This window comes from Galeopterus variegatus, unplaced genomic scaffold (genome assembly GCF_000696425.1).
Source record: "Galeopterus variegatus unplaced genomic scaffold, G_variegatus-3.0.2 Scaffold3238, whole genome shotgun sequence".
NCBI classification, from domain to species: Eukaryota; Metazoa; Chordata; class Mammalia; order Dermoptera; family Cynocephalidae; genus Galeopterus; species Galeopterus variegatus.
This window is the reverse complement of record NW_007729349.1, coordinates 65,501-74,198: the sequence shown is the minus strand read 5'-3', so window position 1 is coordinate 74,198 and position 8,698 is coordinate 65,501.

The window sequence follows — 8,698 nt, the reverse complement described above, 5'->3', positions numbered from 1 at the left end:
AAAAAATAGGAGTCATTCCCTAGATGTTATTGTGGGAATCAAATGAGTGGTACATTCTACAGTTCTATCCTAGTATTACCTATCATTATTATTTTTTCCAGTACTATTAATCATAATAAGGGAAACCAGGCAAATGACCCAAAGAAATATGGAGGAGACTATGAACCTCTGTTAACAGTTGGCTATTAATACGTAACAAACCATGCACCAAAACATAGTGTCTTAAAATGATAAATATTTATTTAGCTCAGAGTGCTGCAGTTTGGCATTTTGGGCTAAGTGTGGCTGGCATTTGATCTGGTCTTGGCTGGGGTCCTCATATGATTACAGTCAACTCCGGGCGTGCTGAGCAGCTCAGTTTCTGGGAGTTGGCCGGCTGTTGGCTGTGGCTCCTTGCCTCTGCTCCATGTGGCCTCTCATTCCCCAGCGGACCAGCCAGGGTTTGTTCTCATGGCAAGTTTAGGAGTCCAAGGAAGAGACTGGAAGCATGCAAGTTTTCTTGAGGCCTCGGCTCCTCACTTCTACCACATTCTATAGGCCAAAGAAATTCACAAGACCAGTCCAGATCCAAGAGATAGGGTAATATACTCCACCTCTGGTTGGGAAAGTCTTTAAAGTCTTTTTGCAAAGGGTGTACATACAGAGAGTGGTGAATGATATGGCTATCTCTGCAATCAATCTATCACAACCTCAAAGAAGCATATGGAATTATTTTCTGCTCTTTGTCCTTAAAGTCTTATGGAAATGAAAGGTTAGGGTGAACTCTCTGTGTGTCTTACAGCGGGCACATTCTTCCCCTTCAGTAACATTAAAAAAAAAAATCACAGGGCTCAGAGGGCCAGCAGCCCAATGGCAGATTTGAGAACCATGAGCTAAGTGATTGTAGTGCTGGGGGTGGCTGCTGACAGGATATGGCAGCTGTTGATAAGACTGACCTTAATCCTGAAGTAGGAAACTAATCCCTCCTATTCAAAGCTATAGGGTTTCAGCCACCATCGTTAACCCCTAAACACCCAGGACTTGAAAGAAAACATTTTAACAGACACAAATAGAACTGGATCCTCAACTAGCGCTTGACAGATACCCTTATTCTGGAAACTTCTGTGGTTTTTTTCCTCCCATCTTTTATTTGTTACTATTTTGTGGAAATTTACACTGAAATTAGGCAGGGGGAGGTTTTCATTTTCCTTTCCTCTTGATCTTTTCTGTACAAAAATATACTGTTCTCTTTGCTAAGGGGACAAAAAAGACTGATTACTCAGGGATGAAAAAGAAATTATGTGTGTCAGAGACAGCTTAAGTATACACGAGATATATCCTGGGTGTCTGGGGGTGTGGGGGCGTGGGAGGTGACTGCTGTCTTCTGAGGNCAAATAGAACTGGATCCTCAACTAGCGCTTGACAGATACCCTTATTCTGGAAACTTCTGTGTTTTTTTTCCTCCCATCTTTTATTTGTTGCTATTTTGTGGAAATTTACACTGAAATTAGGCAGGGGGAGGTTTTCATTTTCCTTTCCTCTTGATCTTTTCTGTACAAAAATATAGTGTTCTCTTTGCTAAGGGGACAAAAAAGACTGATTACTCAGGGATGAAAAAGAAATTATGTGTGTCAGAGACAGCTTAAGTATACATGAGATATATCCTGGGTGTCTGGGGGTGTGGGGGCGTGGGAGGTGACTGCTGTCTTCTGAGGCACTGTCTTCCTTCTTTAAAGGAACCGTGACAACCGCCAGTTTAAGAACCATGAGGCAAGTGAAAATGGTTTGTGTCTTTAAACTTTCATAGGCTGTGGAAATAGAAAGCCCTGGGGACCTAAATCTGTACTCTCATTTGTTATTGAAGGCAAAACGGCAAACCAGGCCAAATAGATTCTCCAGGGGGCTAGAGCTTTTCATACCACTCCACTAAAAATTAAGTTTGTTTTCCCTACCTGTTGACTTGACCATGACAATGACCCAATTGAATCTCTATCCTCTGAATAAATGAAGATAGCCTGCTCAGCACTAAGAATAATAAGCAATTCCTTAGTCAAGACATCCCTTTGGATTATCTCAACATAATTTTATTCCAGAACAATGGTTTCAAACCAGAGAAACTTTGGAGTGCCTTGGAAGTGCTTTTCCCAGGTTAGGGGATGTTGCAGGCTGTTTCCTCAGAAAACAAAGCCTGAGATAGAGGCATCAGTGTAAGTAGCATATCTGGGAGTGTGATTGCATCAGTGTAAGTAGCATATCTGGGAGTGTGATTCCAGGGAGCAGAAATGAGGAATGGGAAACTGAAACTGTGAAAAACACTCACTGGAAAGCCATTGCGAAAGTGAGTTATGAAGGTAGCCAATGCTACAGGCACTTGGGTGTGTGGTCCAGGGAGCAGAAATGAGGAATGGGAAACTGAAACTGTGAAAAACACTCACTGGAAAGCCAATGCGAAAGTGAGTTATGAAGGTAGCCAATGCTACAGGCACTTGGGTGTGTGGTCCCATGGGACAGCTGAGAAGCCTATGAAATGCATATCAAGACCTCAGAATCATCTTCCAGTAGCGCCCCCCCACCCCCGACCTTATCCCCCTTTGGTCAAGGACTACCACTTGGCAGGGCATTAACTCCCTTTTTTCCAGGCAGCGTGGTGGACAGAAGGCTGGGAATAAATTCTACAGTCTGCCTCCCCTCCCGCCATCTGATCTCTTGCACTTCTGATGGCTCTCATATGCTGAACCCCAGCAGAAGCCAGGGGAAGGGAGTCAGGGACAAAGTCCACACAAATTGGCAATTCCAGGACCCACAACAGGGTGAAGGGTGGAGTGTTGGTTTGGAGGGGTGAGCAATGGCATCTAACACACACCATCCCCACTGGCCTCTTCCTCTGGTCACACCGACTCTACCGAGGCTATTGTGGCTTCAGACAGCAGTCTCACTAAAGGTAGCTCAGGCAAAAGGGGCTTGTAGTGAAGAGTCATGCAGAAGAATTGGAATTAGAGTCTTATAGAATAAAGGGATTGTCTCTTCCTCTTGCTCATGGGCTACATGGTAGTTTCATTCCTGTCTGTCTCATAATATTCTCATTTCTTGCTCTCTTGTGTTTGCCACAGGAAACAAACCAAGTTTCTCCACTCCCCCTTTTCATCTCAACCTTTCAGCTCACTCCCTCATTCTCTAGTTATTTCCCTTATGTTCACAACAGGCAACATCGCAGGTTGCAGAGCAGCCTGTATTTGGGTTGGCTGAGCTCAGTCATGTATTCATCCTTGATCCAATGAACTATTGCCAGAGTTAGGTCATGTGACACAAAACATGGCCACCTAAGCAGCAGGAGCTGTAGGTGGGAAATGGGTATAATGGGTGCACCTATTGATACCTATATAACCATCTTAAATCTCCAGTGTACAAAACATTTCCTTTTTAGTTTAGATGCTCCCCAAACAGAGCCTGTGATATGGACTTGGATTCAGGTAGTTTATTTGGTAGGTGATCTCAGGCATCAGAAGTGAGGGATCTGGTAAAGAAGAAAAGCCCATGTAAGTCAATATAAGCATTGTTGTCAAGGTCACCACTCTGGGCAATAGGGCTCAATTCCATGAGACCTCTGAGAAGTTTACAGAATGCCTCTCAGAATTGTTCACCTGAAAAGATGGGAGGCAGGAGCACTTATTCATCAGCTCTCATCCCCATGGGTAAAGGGTTGCTCCCAGAGGTATTTATTCCTCCACACTGCCAAGCTTGCATGCACAGGGCTGAGCAAGCTCTCATCGGTGCCCACAATATTGGAGAAGCCCTGGGGCAGAAAGGAAAACCTAAGGTACACACTAGAGGCAAGATGCTGCTTGCTTGAAATGAGTCAAAACCTGCACACAACTGTCTACCCATCCATGGCTGAAGTCAGTACCATGGTCAAGAGACCATGGATGGTTCAGAGCAGCAGTTGATAACCACTGCTGTCTTCACTGCCTGACCATTCATTTTCTTGTCTACTCTCTGTGATGTATCTCTCATCCCTCTTGACGTTTGATGAAATACTTGCTTAGGTCACTGTGAAACTCATCAAACAAACAAACAAATAAAATCTTTCAATTCTCAGCTACTCTAGCCTCTCTGGGATATCTGTAGTGGATTGAATTATGTCCCCCCAAAACTCACTGAAGCTTGAATTGTGTTCCCCAAGATTTATACATCAGAAACTTAGCCCCCACTGTGACTGTTAAAACGGAGGGAAATCCTATTATGTTTAATGAAAGGTGGAGCCCTGAAGAGGTGATTGGATTATAGGACCATGCGGTAGTGAATGGATTAATAATGGTGGTCAGGGGCGTGGTTCTGAGGGCTTTAAAAAGAGAGTAAATAAGGAGGTTACTCTTTCTGCTCTCTCTGCTTCCACCATCTTACAATCTGAGACCTCTGGGTCACTGTCGCCACCACTGGATAGACTTTGGACTTCCCAGCCTCAGAAACTATAAGCAATAAATTTCATTTTCTTTATAAATCACCCAGTTTCAGGTATTTTGTTATAAGCAACAGAAATGGACTAATACAATATCTGATACTGTTAACCTTCAGTTTCAAAACTACTTCCTTGTTTTTTGTGAAACCACTTTCCCTGGGTCTTCTCTTACTCTCTGGCTGCTTTTCTCAGTCAGTCTCCTTCAATTTCTCTTCCTCTGCCCATATTTTAGGTGTTGGTGTTTCCCTAAGGTACTAAATTGGCTTTGCTTCTCAAAGTATGCAAACCCAACCTTGCCTATAATAGCTTCAGCTACTACATGGAGATGATTCCAAAAATTAGACGCTTGCTGCAGGCTTCTCTTCTGAGGCCCCAAATCACACTTCTGCCTGCCTACTAAACACCTCCTTCCAGCTCACCCACAGGCACTTCAGACTCATCATCACCCACAAGGAAATGTTCAGCACCTCCTTCTAAACTTCTCTGCCTTGGGATTGAAGCCAAGTGCCACCCCCTCAATAAATCAGTCGCCAAGTCTTGTCTACACAGCCTCCAAATACCTCTCTCCTTTTCCACTTCCTTTTCCATGGCCATATCTGGAAAAGCACAGACTCAGGGTGAGCCTCCCTAATTCCTGCCTGGGTTCGGCCCCACCCTCCATACCACTCCCAGAGAGAGGTTAATAAACCATCAATCTGATCATGTTTTGCCTCTTCAGTTCTTCAACAGTTACCTTTAAGAAGCTACTCATAATCCAGCAGCTGCCACCATTTAGAACCCGTTCATTACTTTTGCTCTCTAACTCACTAACATACTTACAATTATCTGAAAAGGATGTATTTCTCCCATTCCATTCTGCCAAATACCTGCTCATCCTTAGGACTTTATTCAGGTACTAACTGAAGCCTTTGACTTCCCTGATCACTTCAAGGCAAATTTAAGCACTCTCATCTTGCTCTTCTCAGAGAACCTTATACAATCTTCAACTATGATATTTACCATATTGCTTTTCAGAATTTGCCTTTATGTTTGTCTCTTTCATGACACTGTAAACTTGCATCGGTTACTACTACTGCATAACAAATAATCCAATCTCAGTTCTCAGTGGCCTACAACAATAAATATTAATATGTCACACTTCTGCAGGGTTCAGCAGATCTGAGCCGGGTTCAGCTGAGAGGTTCTGCTGGTGTCTGCTGGGTTCATTCATGCATCTGTGGGTCAGCTGGAGTTCTGTCTAGGCTGGGCTGAGTTTGGGCAGCTAAAATGGGTGAGTTCTGTTCCAGCTGTCTCTCATCCTTTGTAGTGGATTGAATTATGTCCCCCCAAAACTTACTGAAGGTTGAATTGTGTCCCCCAAGTTTTATGTATTAGAAACTTGGCCCCCACTGAAACTGTTAAGAAGGTGGGCAATCCTATTATGATAATTAAAAGGTTGGGCCTTGAAAGAGGTGATTAGATTGTAGGACCGTGCCATCATGAATGGATTAAAGATGGTGGTCACGGGCATGGTTCTCAGGGCTTTAAAAGAAGAGAGAGGAGAATCTTTCTCTGTTTTGCTCTCCCTGCTCTCTCTGCTTCCACCTTCTTGCAGTGAGAGACCCCTGGGTCACTATTGCCACCAACAGACAGACTTTGGACTTCCCAGCCTCAGAAACTGTAAGCAATAAATTCTGTTTTCTTTCTAAATTACCCAGTTCCAGGTATTTCTTTTATAGGCAACAGAAACGGACTAATAACAACCTGGAAGGTAAAGATCTTGTCTCATTCAATTAGTACCTGGTATTGAATTGTTGAATCAAAGAGCCCAATGAGATAGCTAGTAAACATTGTATATATTAAACAGAAAATACTAAGTTAAAACCAATTGTATCCCCCCACATTATCCAAACTTTCCCCTCATCCACACCTAATAGAGCAGAATACCCTCTCACTCATCCCTATAAGTACTATGTTCTCACTATTCCAGTGAGGGTTATGTAAGATTTCCATGTTTGTTGCAACCTCCCAGCAGAACCTTCAAATGCCAGGTGGGATTTTATCTACAGAGTAACAATGACTTTGCCTTCTCTGGAGCTATTTGAAGGAAAGCCACTTTGGTGGTTTAAAATATGTTCACGAATTCTTTAACACTTCTTTTGTATTAGTCCATTTCTGTTGCTTATAACAGGAATACCTGAAACTGGGAAATGAAATTTATTGCTGATAGTATCAGAGGCTGGGAAGTCCAGAGTCTAGGGAACACATCCATTGAGGGCCTTTTCCTCGTGGTGATACCACAGCTATGCAAGGTATCACATGGTAAGAATGGCTGACCAAGGGAGAGCTAACCTCTTCACTCACTTTTCTTTTAAAGCCATCAGAACCATGCCCATTACCACCCATTACACTATCAATGGATTAATCCATCCATGAGGGTACAGTCCTCACAATCCAATCACCTCCTAAAGGTTCCACTTTTCAAGCACCATAATAATATTTCCCACCCTCTGAACATTGTCACAAGGATTAAGTTTCTAATAAATGGAACTATAGGTGACATGTTGAATCCATACCACCTAAAAAGTAAAGCCTAATTTTCTTCCCCTTAAGTGTGTGGGCTTAGTGCCTCACTAAGGGCTGTAATAAGGCAGAAGTGGCCGTGTGTAACTTCTGAGACTAGGTTATCAAAAGCCTTGTGGCTTCTTCCTTTCTGTCTCTCGGATTACTTGCCCTGGGAGAAACCAGCTGCCATATCATATGAGCACTCAACCAACCCTGTAGAAAGGTCTATGTGACAAGGAATTGAGGCCTCCAGCCAAGAACAATGTGAATAAGCCTTGGAAGCAGATGTCCCAGCCCCTTCCAAAAACTGCAGCCCCCAACCAACATCTTGACTGCAACCTCATGAGAGCCTTGAGCCAGAAACACCCAGCTATGCTGCTCCTACATCCAGAAGCTAATTTGCAAAGGAAGAATTGAAAAGACTCAAGTCACCCCTTTGACTGAAACCCAATCTTAATTTTCAAATTCCATGTTCAGCCACTACCTCTCAGAGAAACTAGATTACCAGAACACTGACACAACCTCCAGTTTATTGAAATGTCACTTGGTTTGTGCTCTGCAGCTTAGCCCTGTGAAATAAAACACCACGGGCCAACTCCTGGTCTAGCCCAAAGGCGATAATGAGGGAAATCATGAGGCTCCTAAAAATAATGAAAAAAGGGAGCAGCGTTTGAGGTTGTGAGTCATGGTTGTTTGGGAGTCAGGAGGAGGAAAGCAGAGAGAGGAGGAGACTATAAAAAGGGCTGAGCAGAAAATAAACACGGGCTCTGTAGAAACAAAGCTGAGGGGAGCACCCCAGCCCTCAGACCTCAGAAAGCTCCAGAGCAGGCTGAGGCGGAGGGCCTGACAGTCGGGGAGAAGTCTGCACATAGCTGGCTCCGTCACCCACCCATAGAAGGCAATTTGGGGTCAGTGTTGTAAGGCGTTGTGGGCCCTCAAATGCTCTCATATAAGTCCCTTAGGGATTTAGAATTTAACAGAAAAATTGACCTAGAAACAGGATAGAGAAAAAGCAATGATAGAGTGTTGCTCAAAGAATTACAGCAGACAGAGGAAGGCTGTCTGCTCAGGAGCCTGCATGTGGGGGCAGGAGAAATCTGGAAGGCCACCTGCAGGAGACAGCATGTGAACTGCAGAGACAGGAATTATTCTGGTGAAGCATGTGTTTTGGGGAAGACTGAGGAGCCCAGGTAATTCCAGGAAGAGATAATATCACAACTGTATTAGTTTCCTATAGCTGCTGTAACAAATCACCACAAACCAGCCGGTCTGAAAAAACAGAAATTTATTCTCTCACTCTTCTAGAGGCCAGAAGTCTAAAATTAAGGTGTGGACAGAGCCATGGTCCCTCAGGAGGCACTAGAGGAGATTCATTCCTGCCTCTTTCAACTTTTGGTGGCTGCCAGCATTCTTTGACTGTGGCCACATCACTCCCATCTCTTGTCCCTCTCCACAGCACCTGTTCTATGTGTCAGATTTCCCTCTGCCTCTGTCTTGTAAAGACACTTATGGTTTTATTTAGGGCCCACCCAGATAATCCAAGATAATCTCTCCATCTCAAGATCATTCACAATCACATCTTCAGAGATCCTTTTTCCTATAACAGCAGTCTGCAGGGATCGGAATCTAATATTTTGGGGTGGCATACTTCAGCTTATGAGAACAACCTGTGATCTGGACATGCAAACTCCCTGCTGAGTGAATGTTTCAGCATTCCTC